General features: G+C 49.3%; 1 protein-coding gene across 1 annotated transcript in view; it reads right to left on the bottom strand.

The window, feature by feature from the left end:
• The window catches only part of LOC149341220 (uncharacterized), a 159002-nt gene extending 146792 nt beyond the window's left edge, over positions 1-12210 (bottom strand). Inside the window, exon 1 of the mRNA XM_089543166.1 lies at positions 11468-12210. The gene's annotated coding sequence lies outside the window, so the exon portion shown is untranslated. The remainder of the gene's footprint in view (positions 1-11467) is intronic.
• Between the last annotated feature and the right edge of the window lie 560 nt (positions 12211-12770).

The following is a 12770-nucleotide window of genomic DNA, read 5'->3' on the forward strand; positions in this document are numbered from 1 at the left end:
GGCAATGGACGGGGGCGAAGCTTGGACCGCAGATGACCGATGGTCTGTCAGGGAAAGGAAGTTGATTTCGAGAGAAAGAAAGCGCGGCAGGGGACGGCACAGAGTCAGGTGGGAAGATGTGAATAAGAAATCTGCGAGGTTAACATCCCTGCCTTTCCCCTCTCTCTGTATCTATCTATCTGCGAGAATAGGGTGATCGCCGCTGGCACGGGATTGGAGGTAAACTGCAGATGCCTTTACCTACAGTGCTCAGTAGAGACGTCGTCAGCAAAGAGCCGGGGAAAAAACCATGGGCAGAACCTCGGGTTCTCAGGTACATCACAGTGCCTTCAGCATCTGCAAGTTAAAGGCGTACAGAAAGAAAATTTCGAACGCAAACAACCGATTTGATTTTTTTCATGGCGGTAAGGGGAAGTCTTCTAGTATGTTTCAGTCGCAGGCGTTCAATGCAACATACTTTAATATGATTTAGAATGTTGCCGCCCGAACAACCACTCGACATTTCCTCCCGCACCGAGTGACGTCAAGGTACACTTTCACCAATTATTGTGACGTCACCGAACGCAATAATTGTTCCCAGGAATAACAATAGCACGCCCGCGATGCCGACGTCATCAGGAGTGGGGTAGTCCATCCGTCCGGTCGACTATGGCGGCAAGATGTACTTTAGCGCTGGCGCCGACCGAGCCCAAAACTTCCGATAAAAAAATTTAAAAAATCATTTGTAATATTGATTTGAGCTCATTCACATTATTACTATGTCCGTAGGCTTCTTCCAAGGCCCAAAAAAGTACGCCCAAGAACTTTGCGTCTGTGCCCCTTTAAGCACCGCGCCGTCGTTGCAACACCGAATAAAACGAAAGCAACTTCTCCGCGTTTCTTTTTTGAGTGGCGGTGTCCACGCTTCCTTTTTACGGGCTGGTAGTTGCTTAGCAATATCCGTGTTAATGTTAATTTAAGCGCCCAGCCATCCTAAGCATTTAGCTAATACACTTTTACCGACCACTCTTCGAGGGAAATAGATGGGGAGCAGATACTACAAACGCGTTCAGCATGTCTAGAAGCATGAATGTTGGCATAAGTAGATTCTGGGCAAATCCCCTCCCTCTTTAGATGGAAGATCTGTTATATAAAAAACAAGATCAAAAACGGGCGAGGAAAAAACTTCATTTCGCACTACCCCGTATAGGCAGGTGTTCCGCAAACGCGGTTGGAAATTAATCGGGCAGCCGAGCGAGCGCAGATACTAAATTGCCGTTACGCAACCTTGCTCCACGTTTACAGTGTTGCGCCCGCAGCATGCACCGCGACGTTTTGAAAGCCATCCGGCGAGGATGTGGCGGGTCGGCAGCGGCCGCATCAGCATGCGCGGTGCGTCCGCCCACGCTCCGTGCCCGGCGGAGTCGGCTGGCGTCGAGCAAGCCTCGCTCCACGAGGAGAAAGAAGCCGTGCGCCGGGTCGCCGCCAACAATTCCGCTTCCTCGGCGCACGTCTTCTCCTGGAGCACGCCCTTCCGAGCTTCGTCATTTTCCTGGAGCACCGCTGCGGCGCACGCGTCGACTGCCGGATAGCGCTGTTGCCGCAAAGTTCGCGTCGGAGGCACTGGGATTTCTTCGTGGGAGCGTCCACGAAGCCAATGGCGGCGCACGAACGTGGCGCGAAGAGAAAAACAACCGTTAACTCACCCGGAAAGCGAGGTGCCTAAGCGAGGTGCAGGACCTTTCTTTAGCGGCTTTCTTCAGCCAGGTGACCCCGCTGCTGTCAATCCATACTCCCTTTTCTCTCTTTTGGCGATGAGGGTCAGCGGCGAGCTGACCTTTTTGTGTCCGTGCTGACACGTCAACAAATTGGCGATCGGCGTGTACGTGGTGCTCCCGCAGTGATTTCGATCACTTACCCCTCCCTCCGCGTGGTGTAGAAATCTAAGCTCGTGCAGTGTGCCTAGTTTCTGGCGTTCATTAGACGTTGTCTTATTCTTTGGATAAGAACGAGGGGTGCACATAGGTCGGGGACCTACGGCATCGGTAATCACGTGATTACTCTTTGAAGCTGGGCAGAATGCTGCACAGCCGCTTCCTGACTGCTCAACGATGTGCGCTATTGTTTGATGAAGAGATTTCATTTCTCAACGCGCAAAGAGGTCATCGCCCTGTGTAGTAACTGTGCAGCATAAAAGGGCAAGAATAAAAGGCAACACAGACAGAAAGCGAGAAATACATGCAAGGAGGTAAATACATAAATGAAGAAGAACACCGCACGCGGGCAGAATCCTGAAACTAAAAGCCGGCTGTAGTTTTAATGGCGTTAGAAGCCATACGGGGCCAAAATGCGTCGTCAGTCACAACATGCACCCACTAAACAGAGGGGGGCGGGGGGGGGGGGGGGGGGGGATAGTGACGTCACCAGACCGGAGCATTCCCATTGGCTGGAGGGAAGCCACGTCACTTGCAGTAAACACATCAGCAACCAGTGCTATCGCACTGCCAACATGTGATATACTTAGGTGCCCTGTGAATTTTTATAGTCGCAATTATTTCCGCTTCTCCTTCTCTCGCAATTAGCTGCAGAATTATCAGACGTGTGAGCGAAATCGTTACACCGTTGCGCCATTACAACCGTACGGCACAACGGTGAGCAGCGCGCCGTGGGCAGAAAGAATAAACGACGGGTGATTACTCATATTCGACGTCTGGCAGCCGGAGGGTAAGGTTCGTCGTACGCGGAGTACCTGCAAAGGTTACGCCTCGAGCGCCTGTGGCCTTGACGCGCTCTTTTCCGGAGAAGAACGGCGCGTTAGTCCAAGCGTGCGTCACGGCGGCGCAAAAACAAACTCTGGCAGCCGCTCAGCGAGAGGAGAACGTGGGCGAAGGACCGAGAGGGAAGGGGCGAACAAACTGAGCCGTCAGCCCGATTACGCCGGGGTCATGGGCACGCAGTTTGGGGGACGGGGCAGGGAACGTGGATGCAAATCGACGTCGGTATTTATCCCGGCACCGGTGGCGCAAGCCTCAAGGCAACGAAGTCGCGACCCTTGCCTGTCTTTGTGTCTGCCCATGGCTGCTGCTTCTCGAGGGGAGAAACATCGGGTAATGGAGGAGAGCCTTCTTGGTGAATGGCTTCGCAACGCGCAGCGAGCAGCTTCGGGTCTCTGGCGAAGGACTGGCGCGGCTCTCACATTTTTCTTACGCAAAGATTTGTTATGTAGCGTAAATGGCTGACTTTCATCATCCAAGACACATGTCATCATCATCATCATCAGCTTGACTACGCCCACTGCACGGCAAAGACGTCTTCCTGTAGGAGTATGCAAAACTACCAAATACGAAGTTGTAACACGTTATAAAAATGTTCTATAGACAGTCTATAGACTGTCTATAAAAGAAAGGAACTACGGAACTACTTTGTAACGTTGCAAATACTTGTGTACTATTAATGTCATTGTTATTATTATTTGCTGTGTTGTTTAGTTCAGTGTGGTACTTGTGTTTGCTTTGTTGATTGAATATGTGCCATCTTCAGTTGTCTCTTTGTTCATACGTTGTCTTTTTTCTCTCTGTGCAGCTAGGAATTTCATGACATTTTTACATTACTGCCTCTTGTTCTATGCTTTGTGTGTTTACCATTTATTGTTATAATATCATTTATAGTTACTGATGGCTCATAACTAGTTGTCACAGGCTGTGCGCTTTGCCTTGTATTGGTTTCCTGGACTTCGTCAAGCTGCGTTAGCAGCTTTTATCCAGGAAACCATCCAGAGATATCTGGTGAATAAATATAATTGAATTGATTTGTTATAGACTCTATTGCCTTCCTATAGATATTTCTTTTTGTCTATTCATAATCTATAGACTCTTTATAGACAAAAGTCTACTGAAAGTGTATGGCTATAAATCTATACATTGTTTATAGACTGTCTATAGGGTTTGTCTGAAGAGAGTCTATAAACTTTATAGACAGATGTCTACGGACACTCTATAGGCTGTCTAAAAAAGGTTTTGTGGGGGGGGGGGGGGGGGGGGGGGGGGGGGGGGGGGGCTTTTAACGCCGATATCCCCGCATACATCATGAATGGGTGGAGATATTCTTCCTAAAAAACGCATGATCGACGCAGGCTTATGGTGGTCTGCATAGTTAGTTACGCGCATATGTGATTATGTGCGCATTAGTCCTCGTAATATCTAATACTAATTTTCATGAAACTGGTGGAACTGCTATAAAACTGCGATCCCGTAAGTCAAAAGACAGTCAGGAGAAAACACCCGACTATCAGAGCTACTCACAGCACATATACCAGGGTTCACAGCTGAGTTGAGGCACGTTCATCAATTGATATTATTACACTGTGTGAATAAAATTCACGTCATATATGGATATTTGACATGTTAGCGCACATCGGCACGGCCACTTTTGGCTTTACCCCTGTGAGGTGTCTTTTCTTACGTTCGGCTGCTTGCACACCCGCGACATAATAAACTATGTTCCTTTCCCACCGTTTGATTTTTTTTTTTATGATTTTGAAAGAAAAAATATGGTGCCAAAGAAATGAGCCGATTTTGCTAATTTATCGGTTCCCTCTACATGACACTCATTATGATAGGCATTATTCTTCAGAGAAAAATATTCGAATACCGAATCGAGTATCCTCAAATACGATTCTTTGAAAAAACGAAATAGTGCAGATTGAAAATCATTCGAAAAAATTCGAAGATGCTTTGAAGTCTTCGAATGGTTCTCGAATAACTGGCGTCAGGAAACGCCGTATTTTTCTTCGAGAACTACTTAGAAGACAGCGTCCACTTTGAGGCCGCAAAGCAATCTACGGGTGTCGGTTGGCTCGGGAAGGAGGTATCAGCGCGGTTGTGGCAGCGTTCATGATGCTCATACGTTGCCTCCAAGAACGAGCGACGAAGCACGGTTTAGCCATGTTTAGCAAGCTATGCCGAAATTGCCGATCTCAGAGGTAAGGCTCGATGGTCGCCGCTCCGTCATCTATCGCGAAGTGTAGCTTATTAGATGTCATTTTAAGGGGAAAAAAACGAATTTCATCGTGTGGATATCAGCTATGCCTAGTGAATATCAGCAATGCGTCTATTCACAATTATATCTAAATCTGCAGGATTTATAGCGCCGTACCACAGCGCCGCCGCTAGTGCTTTGCGTTTTTCGCCGGCACACCTCACGCAGCGAAAGGTGAACATTCTCCGCAAGTAGCAAATATTCCTACCGATAACTGATTGGTATTCGATTCCATCCTTTCAGTATTTCATTAGCATTCAATTTTTAGCTGCACTTCTCCAGTTTGATTCTGTAGCAGAGCTACATGGTTCGTATTCTATTCGGTTTCGGAAGAGTAAAAGGTCGTCATTTTTTTTTTCGGTCTCCTTGCTTAGCCTTTACTGCTGTTTCTTGCACCAGCCACTTCTCACGACTCATATTCAGTGTCAACGCCGCAGAATTGCGATGGACGATGTTTTGCCTGACTCGCAATCCAAACTCTACGCACAGGCTGCGCTAAGGTTCGCGGTTTCCTGTTCTCACATACAAGGATAAAACCAGATTTATGCAGGGTGCTCGGACTACTCCAGCGGCTAAATAACTGCTTAATTACTTCTCGAGTTATCTAGAATGGGGCGCTGTTCATTTTGTTCATAACTACTGCATAATGTTGTTATTCCGGCGCGTGAGAAAACGTGCAACGGAAACCTTTCTTTTCCCTCGGTCTATCAACGCCCCCCTCCCCGCTCCCCGCCAAGGCAGCAGTGTTACTATCATTCCGAGTTTCCTTCGCCAGTGAGAATCTTCGCTTCGCCTCATGAAGCGTTATTATTAGTGGAAGGGGGCGGAGGGGGGGGGGGGGGGGGGGGGCAGCTATTATAGCACGTTGTTTTCGCACGCTAAGAAAAGCCCAGATGGCTTCCGGTCACGTGACGGCACATGTTGTTTCTCTGTAGTTTCGTTCTCCGTTAGATCGTGCTTTACTTCCAGCAAAGCGATAGCGAAGTGCAGTGCAGGAGGTGAGCTTCATTTTTCAGCCAACGATCTCCCGGTCGCGAGGCGCAGGCCCGTAGCGCACCCTTTGCGCACCGGGCCAATCCCAACACAGCTCGGCCCTTCGCGCGGAGGAACCGGGGAGGCCGCACAATTACACACCGCGTGCAGTGAGAGCGATAACTCACTGCCCATTCGAGCCAGCAAGTGTCGCGGCGTCTGGCTCGCTCGGGGCGGCAGTTTCTCTCGGGAAACACGTGTACTTTGAGCCACGAGGGCGCAGTGTTGTGCAGCGTAATTGCCACTGGGCTCGCCGTGATGCGACCTTTACCGGCGGAGCGGGCGCATCAGCGCGCGAGGTGTCTAATTGGGGGGATCCCGAGGCGAAAGTTGGCCCTCTCCCCCGTCGACAATCAGCCGCGGTCATCAGCGAGGCTCACGCGCTTCCTCTCGCGCTCAAGCGAGAGAGAGGGAGAGCTGTAGTCGTTGTTTGCCAATTAGCCGACGCGTTTGCTTCGCCGAGATGTCGCGGCCGCATTGTTTGTATTCCATTCACTGCCCTAGGCGGCAGCCTCGCGCAACCGCCTGATGAGAGGATCATCTTGTTAAAGGCCGAAATTCAAGAGGTGAAACAAAGGAAAAGAAATTCGCTGGGGTAAAGAGAGGGAAAAGCGTAGCCTCGTGGAAGGCACAGACATTGAAAGCTGGTCGCGACGCGTTCACGAAGCCGATTGAGCATACGAACATCGGTGGTCGGCCGATTTTGTTGGCCATTCATGATAGCTGACGATAAGGTGGCCACAGTGCCTACCGACCACAAAGTGTGCTAAATGCGCAAAACGCATCGTTGACTCGATACTTCATTAACCGATGGCAGAGGGGGCCCCATATTGCGAGCAACGGTCATCTTTCCTATTCACTGGTTTGCTTCTTTGCTAATGATCAGTCCTGTTATTGATACCGGAGCCGAAGTCTGGCACTTCTCGCTAGCTGTTCGGCCTAACGTTATAGACTCTAGTAGGTATTAATGGTGCTAGGGCAAATGATATTGCGCCAGGTAGGCCTTCAGCACTAAATAGGTTTTGTGTGAAGCGCGTGGCGCGTCGAACATCGTTGCTGCGCGACACCTTGTTCAGTGTCAATGATTAGGTTTGGTTTATGGGGGTTTAACGTCCCAAAGCAACTCAGGCTGTGAGGGACGCCATAGTGAAGGGCTCCGGAAACTTCGATCACCCGGGGTTCTTTAACGTGCACTCACATCGCACAGCACACGGGCCTCTAGAATTTCGCCTCTATCGAAATTCGACCGCCGCGGCCGGGATCGAATCCACGAAATCGCTCAAGATGGCCTGCAAATGTCATCAAGGCGGAAAGCTGGGCTAGTTGGTTTGTCATAGTTAATTAAAAGACGCGCATAAAACTAGGACAAAGACAGAGAAGGAGACAGGACGAGCGCTCGTCCTGTCTCCTTCTCTGTCTTTGTCCTAGTTTTATGCGCTAGTCTTTTAATTAACTGCAAATTGTCGGAGGCCGTTTCCTCTTCAGTATGTACAAAATGAAATTCCACCTTTGGTGTACATTGGTGAGACGGGAAAGTTCACAAGACGGCTCAATGAACACAAACGTGACGTAAGAAATAATAATCACGCGACTAACGCCATTGCACAGCATGTGCAAGAACATGGTCACGCGATTGACTGGGACCACGCCACTGTCGTCGCGAAGGAAAGGGACGTGTCATCTCGGCGGCTGCTGGAATCTCTAATCATCCAGTCGACACCAGCTACCATGAACCGGATGCAAGGAAATATGCCACCAATCTACGCACGCTCGTTACGCCACGTGTTGCGTATATAAGTCGCGGCGCTTCCTGTCCCGCTCAGTGATCATTCAAGGAACCCGTACGAGGTTCCGAAACGTCTCAAAAATTTCTGGACTTGGACCGTATTCTTTTTCCTTTAAGCTGAGTTATAGTGACCTTAAACGATACAATATACCGATTAATCTCCTTTGATTCTAGTTGGCTGCTATGGTTTTCGATGCCGACTAGGCGATCCCTATTATAGCACGTGTCGTTTTAGTTACAAACAAAAAGCGGAAAAGAATGGGTATGAAATACACTCTGAGAAGATTGTTATGTTATGTGAATTTTAATGCCCCGAAGCTACACAAGGGCCATAATGGAGCGCGAAGTTGTGGGCTCCGCATTAATTTACCACCACGTTTGGTTACTTAACGTGCACTGACACCGCACAGCACATGGGCCTCTATTGACATGCGGCCAGGATTCGGTACCGCGACCTCGAGATCAACAGGCGAACTCCAAAGCCACTGAGACACCGCGGTGCGTGAGAGTCCTAATAGAATAAATATACTTGCACGGGAGCTGATATGTGACAGTTGACTTAATGTATATCAAAATTAGTTTCTCACGCCTGACACTCTCTCTTCGAGCAACGATCTCTCCTTTGCCAGCTTGATTCGGGGAAGTGGTTGAACTCGCTTTGCTCGGATTCACCTTCCCACAAGAGCGGCCAACCCTGACTGCGGGTGGGCAGGACGGCACAAAGCAAATAGTGCAGTGCCGGGCCCGGGCTCAGCTTGAAAGGGCTCGTGAGAAAGGGCGGTATAATTAACGACCGAGCAAGACGCTGACAAACTGCCCTTCGCAACGAGAGAAAAACCGAGAAAGGCTTTTCGATCGCCCGGCCACCATTCTCGCGTCACACGTGAGATCGCTATCTTAGACCGGCACTTTGTCTTTTATCTCGTCCCCAGCGGTTCTTGCAGTGGACGTGCGGGAGGCAGGCGTTAGAGAATTTGAGACCTTTACGCTGATACTTGTCTTTAATTTTTTTTTTCTTTTACTGCGCAGTCAGCGTTCAATATCCCCGCAGGTCAAAGACCGCGCGCTGTGGCTACATTTGACCCTCTGAGAAGAGGTCGTTTGCCCCCTTGATCATCCGCAGTGAAAAGTTAATAGAATCGAATATTGGCGACAGAACTTAAGTTCATCGCCGTCCTTTGACGCCCCGAATAGATATTTGCAGCCGATTTGCGAGTGCGCGAATTACACAGTGCGTAATTAAATACCTAGCAACGCGCCGTGGAAGCAAAGCGATTAAACTGATTCGCCACAGTGGTGTTCTGTAGACTAATGAACCCAAGTGCACATACGTACAGTCGCCGTCAATAGTAAATGGTAGGCGACTTTGCCAAAAAAAATTAATTTCTTTAAATCTAAAACAGAATGGTCCATGTTTGTTGGTGCACAGTGCAATTCGCACAATCACAATTAGTCTGCACATATGTATTCAAGGATGCATGAATTGAGCGGGCAGTGATTAAATTTTTTCGTTAATACTGCCTTCCATTTACTTTTGACGGCACCTGTACATGCATACATGCACGCGCATACATATAAACATGCATCTGCCAGTAAAAATATCTTTTTTTACGAGTACATGTAATACGTTTTTTTTTCTTAGCATCCTCTATGCATTCGGTCGCAGTCTTAAGGCTTCATTATTCGGAAAAATTTGCTTGGCTCCGTTATAATTGCAGGGAACCGCTTCACAGACGCACGTGCTCGTGGAGTGGATACCTTACTTCGGGAGTAACGTTCCGTTGTTCATTTTACAGGGTACGTATTCTGGACGATAAAAAGTATCTAGCCATTTTTATAAAATTCAACAAATAAAGCAGTATATCGTTTGTTTCAAACGTGGTGAAAAGCAAGAAAGATTATGTCGGACGCAGCCAGTAGCAATTCACTTGAAGCACTAGCTTTAAGAGTAAGAACGTCGCTATTCACTCGTCAGAGAAGTCTCCTAATCAAAGATACTTAGCTGTTGATTGCTTTCCGGGGGAATTTTCTTTCCCTTTCTGAGTACTCTCGTCGCCACTCTTGTTTGTGTTGCATTTACGCAAACAAATGCGCAGAAAGCATCTTATAAACAAGCATGCAAACGACGTCACTTATGCCGCTGCTCATCGCTTGTCAAGAAAGTCAAGCTGAACACCCTTTACTATTCAAGTCATAAGCAGACAGAACATATTTCTCTTTTTTATGGTTGTTTAACGCCCCAATGTGACTCAGGCTATGAGGGACGCTGTGGTGAAAGGCTCCGGAAATTTCGACAACCTGGGGTTCTTTAACGTACACTGACATTGCACAGTACACGGGCCTCTAGAACTACGCCTCCGTCGAAATTCGACCGCAGTGGCCAGGATCGAACCCGCGTCTTTCGGCTCAGCAGCCGAACGAACTAACCACTGAGCCACCGCGGCGGCGTTCTGTTTTATGAGTGCCGGTTTCCAACGTATCGGAAATTCAGAGGCGCAGTATGTGGGAAGTCTAGCGCGGCACAGAAACGTACTCACACTGATATTCTGTATGAGTTCTTACTTCCTCAGCGACAGGCGTAAGTGCATGGCCCGAATTTCTCTGAAAAATAAAGGTTCTCTCGAAACATGAAGGCGCTAGACACCGCAGCGGACACGGGACAAGAAAGAAGACGACACAGGGCGGTACTTGCAACTGTGTCGTCTTCTTTCTTGTCCCGTGTCCGCTGCGGTGTCTAGCGCCTTCATGTCTCACCAACTGGCCTACACAGCTACCCTCCTAAGTAAAGGTTCTCTCTCTCTATCTAATACCATAACCAGATTCTGGTTAATTCAAACGAACTTTGCTACTTTGATTCACCCGCGTGGGGATCGTACCGTGTGACAACATGGAATCGGGACTGTCGTAGCCAGGGCCGGGGCTATTGCTCTGAATGGTTCGAAAAAGTTGCCGACGATTAAGACCACTGCATTATGGACAGGGACATAGATATAATTTCTCTATGATACATCAGTGCCACTGGCTTACAAGTATCGAGCACGCGTACTTTTGCCTGTTGCAGCTTGAATGTTCCTTGTGTATATCAACCGTTAGCTCTAAACTAAGTGTAAAAAGAGAAAAAAAGTAAGTACCGCAATGTCTTGACTCGTTCGTGCTTGAAGAGCGGGCAGACAGCTATTGCAGGAGAGCCTTGGGAGGACAGGACCGTTCCGCAATTAATACGACGAAGAGGTTCCTAAGACCTTGTCTTATCAATTCTCAGTAGACGGCCACTTTGCTGTCTAGTTTCATGGATCACAAGGACAGGCTACCGCAAGCGATCATCATCCGGTAGCGCATCAATTGGCACGGCATTCAGTCTTTATCTGAGCGGAATCTCTCAGCATGGGTTTCGAATCTACGCCGGCCGGCGCCAGCAAAAACGATTGCGAAAGAAGGACCACTGGTAACTCTCTGAACGCTTCTTTGATTGGATATGCGCATTTTAATAAAATGAAATGCTGGGAAGAGGCGGGAGTGATAAAGTGTCACTTCAAAACGGCACTCACGCACACAGAAGGAAAAGAAAGCGCCAGCTCCACCGGACAAGCAGACGCGGAATCGCGCTACAAAATGCAGTACAGGCGCGCTTACCTTGCTGCCTAGTTGTGCGCAACCATACTCCGCAATGAGATGAGGTCCGGGACGCCAACAACGCAGCAGATCCCTTTGGCAGTGTCCTTTCGGTGCTGCGTTTATATCCTTGAAAAAGCCGGCAGTGAAGTAATGCACATTTCAGTCACCGGTGCAGAGTTCGACGACGAATTAAGCCGCGGGAACGAAGCTAATCAATTTTGAACGATGAAGGAAGCCCTGTGGACAACAACTCAGAGAAGATACTTGAACCGTACACTCTATAGCAGCTACAGAGGATGTCGGAATATTCGCTGTTCTCAGTGGTGGAAATCAAAACTCTAGTTCACTTCTGCTCGCGGCGACACCACTTAGCGTTCCTGAGCGAACCCACGTACTTTTCTGCCTCACGTTGAAGCTTGCGTTCGGGTCGCACTCTGAGGTCGCAGCGAATCGGCTCAGCGCGATTCAGTGATGCCACCCGCGGTTGCGGTAGGCCACGGAGGGAATCCGAGCTTCACTGTGAAACCATAAAACACTGGCTCTCCGGAAGAAGTCGGCTCGGGCGTCAAGGTCAACGTGTCTGGCCGCCGCTGCCGCAAAAGCGTGGCTTCTTGGCTGGCGAGTGCGTTTCCTCGGCGGCGGCTCAGCTGTGCTGCCTGCTCGTCGGGTAGCCCAGAAGGCGATCGGCCTACGGCGAAGCCGGTCGTCGCGGCGCCTGTGGAGGATTCGCCGACTGGCCGACTGGCATGTTGACTGGCTGGGCGCCCAGCGACGTTTCGGTTCGCCTGGTGCTCCCTTCCCACCCACTTCGAAAGCCGTAACCCTCTCCGCTCCGGCGCTCCTCCTTTCTTGTATCCTTACTCGTACAGCGAGTGCGACCTCCTCCCGGCCTTCTTTCCTATCGCTTTCCCTCTCCCAGCACGTACTACCCCGGACGGGCCTTTTGTCGCTCTCCGAGCCTTCGTGAGACCTCCTCTCTCAATTTACCGCGCTTTGCTGCTCTGCTTTGTTTCCTATCCTGCCAGGCGCCCTTTTATTTTTATCACTACCTTCCGGTTTTTTTGTGCGCATCTGTACACACGGTGCCAGGTGAGGTCCGTGCGCGTTGTGTGGCTTGAAGTAAATAAAAATAAAGAGAACACGGCAAGAAGGAGAGGCAGAACTAGCCACGGAAATTAAGAAACAAGGTATATTTGCGTACCAGCATTTCCTCATTTCGGGTCTCGTACTGGGTATTGAGATGTTTCAATTGGCTTCTCATGACTGCATGCTTTAGAGAAGCTGCTGAATGAACTGAGCGTCAATGCTATTCGGTCCCGTC

This window comes from Amblyomma mixtum, chromosome 5 (genome assembly GCF_055824585.1).
Source record: "Amblyomma mixtum isolate Tamu chromosome 5, ASM5582458v1, whole genome shotgun sequence".
In the NCBI taxonomy this organism is placed as follows: Eukaryota; Metazoa; Arthropoda; class Arachnida; order Ixodida; family Ixodidae; genus Amblyomma; species Amblyomma mixtum.